Source organism: Galeopterus variegatus, unplaced genomic scaffold (genome assembly GCF_000696425.1).
Source record: "Galeopterus variegatus unplaced genomic scaffold, G_variegatus-3.0.2 Scaffold574, whole genome shotgun sequence".
NCBI lineage: Eukaryota > Metazoa > Chordata > Mammalia > Dermoptera > Cynocephalidae > Galeopterus > Galeopterus variegatus.
The window spans coordinates 318,234-320,970 of NW_007726685.1; the positions used below are offsets into that span (position 1 = coordinate 318,234).

Consider the following 2,737-nt stretch of genomic DNA (forward strand, 5'->3'; position numbering starts at 1 on the left):
AAAAAAAAAAAAAAAAAAAAAAAAAAAAAAAAAAAAAAGAAAGTCTTTTTTCTGGGTAGTCGTGCTATTTTAATGTCTTGCTAATAAGATAGAAAACTGGGCCATGTTCTTGAGGTTATAGAGGGTTTCTGACCATTCCATGAGTCCTATCTGGGGTACGGGTAGTGAGGAGTAACTTTAGGCTTTATCGACATTTTCTTTCACAGTCTTTAAGACCTGGTCTACCAAAACTGCTTCCTCGTGCTCCTTCCAGCAATCATAATCTATTGCCATGGCGAAACACGCATAGCAAATTCCAGCCTCCTTAGCAAAAAATCACCTCTGGAACTGGGGTCGTATTGATAACATCTGCACAGCACTACCACGTGTGGAACATGAAGCTTTCTTGTTCCCTTGCTTCTTGTTTCAAGGTCCCTCAGTTGTGACCATTGTCCCCTTTGAGTATCACCGTAGTCCTAGCTGCTTTGCGGTCTCTATGAGGATCTTTCTCGTTTGGAGGAAAAATGACTTGGCCATTGGAATACAGCACACTACTCTGGCACAGGAATGACTCCCATCATATAAGTTTTGAGTCCTTTTGGTGGTCCTGTCAACCAACTGATCCTTGATGATGATATTACGGGGCTGAACCTCCTCCCTCAGGGAGCCACAAGCTGCGGTCACTGTACAGTCTGTGCAACCCTCATTCCTCCCAGATGTTGACTTTGGAAGGCGTGATGGTTCCTACCTCCATGCCACCTAAGGAGGAGGAAACCAACATATTTTTTATCTTCCCCCAAATTAAGACAGCAGATGGCTTGCTAAATGGAGTATCCACATATTTTTCAGTTCTTCCTTCTAAAATTTCTGGATCACCCATGCCTCTTACACCAATTACTCCAATCTTCACAGCAGTGGTGAGTGTGCGGCCACAATTCCACAGTGGAGGATGCTGCTGCAGTGGGTGGGTACAGAGCAGGAGTGAGCAGTACCAAGTCTGGGATGGGCCTTGGCTCCCTCCTGGATACTTTGTCATCTCTGGATGTACTTATAATACCTAATACAATGTAAATGCAGTGTAAATAGTTGTTACAATATATCGTTTTTTACTTGTATCATTTTTAATTATTGTGTTTTTATTTTTATTGTTTTTATTTTCAAATATTTTCCATCCACAGTTGGTTGAATTAGGAATGCAAAACCTACAAATACATTTAAAAAACAAATTAGAAAAAGAAAAAAAAACTACAAATACAGAGGGCCAACTGTACTTCTCAACTTGATCAACAGATTCACCACAATCTCTATCAGAATCCCAGCTGGCTTCTTTGTAGAAATTAACAAGCTGATCCTAAAATCCATATGAAAACTCAAGGCACCTAGAATAGCCCAAACAATTTTGAAAAAGTACAAAGTCTGAGGAGTCACATTTTCCAATTTCCAATCTCAGTGCAAAGCTACAGTAATCAAGATAGTGTAATACTTGCATAAAGACATATCAATGGGACAGAACTGAGAGTCCAGAAATAAACCCACCTATCTATGGTCAACTGATTTCGCCAAGGGTGACAAGACCATTCACTGGGGGAAAGAATATATTTTCTGGTTTTTACAAATGGTGGTAGGACAACTGTATAGGCTCAAATAAAAGAATTGTCTGAGTGTGAGCTAAACTGTAAAGCCCACCAAACCGAGAAAATATTAAGACCAAAGAATGAAGCAGGCAACTCCATACAGTTTATATGGATTTTATTATTGATGGGTGACTTACGTACAAGGAAAGGATTAGACAAGTATCAACCCAGGGGTCGCACAGCTGCTTTCTCAGCAACCCTGGGGTCGGGAGAGGGACTTAGAGACAAAGGTGGAGCTATGCCAAAGAGTGAGAGTCTGTGCAAGTGGAAGATTCCCAGGTGCCTCACAGCCATCTGTTGTTTATCCTTGGTGTTGCTCATGTTACCCCCCTTATCTTACAAAAGAATAGCATTCCATTCCTCTCCCTGCCTCAGTTGCTAAATAACTTGTGCACAGAAAGATTGTAACTTTTGAAGCCAGAGCTCTGAAGACCACAAGGATAGAGTAAGTTCTGACCAGCATCTCCACAAGAATCAAGTTGGATCTTTACTTCACACTATATATAAAAATTCACTTAAAATGGATCAAGATCTAAATGTAAGAGTCAAAACTATAAAACTCTTATAAGAAAACATAAGGGTAAGTCTCCACAACTTTGGATTTGACAATGGATTCTTAGATATGACACTAAAAGTGCAAGCAACAAAAGAAAAAATAGTTAAATTGGACTTTGCCAAAATTAAAAATTTTGTGCTTCAAAGAACACTAACAGTGAAAAGACAGCCTACAGTACAGGAGAAAATGTTTACAAATCACATTTCTGATAAGGGAACTTATACCCAGAATATATAAAGAATGCCTACAACTCAACATGAAAAGACAACCCAATTTTTAAAATGGTAAATGATTTGAATAGATATTTCTCCAAAAAAATATACCAATGGCCAATAAGCACTTAAATGCTCAACATCATTAACCATCAGGGAAAATGAATAAAACCTCAATGAGATACCACTTCATGCCCAGTAGAACTGCTATAATGAAAAAGGCACATCATAACAAGTGTTGCCAAGGATGTGGTGAAATTGGAACCCTCATACACTGCCAGTTGGAATGTAAAATGGTGCACCCAGTTGGGAAAGCACATTAGCAATTCTTCAAAAAAGTTAAACATAGTGTCACC

The 2,737-nt window shown here is 39.1% G+C and overlaps 1 pseudogene; it reads right to left on the minus strand.

Moving 5' to 3' along the window:
* Window positions 1-69: 69 nt before the first annotated feature.
* Window positions 70-1,015, minus strand: LOC103588464 (annotated as a pseudogene).
* Between the last annotated feature and the right edge of the window lie 1,722 nt (window positions 1,016-2,737).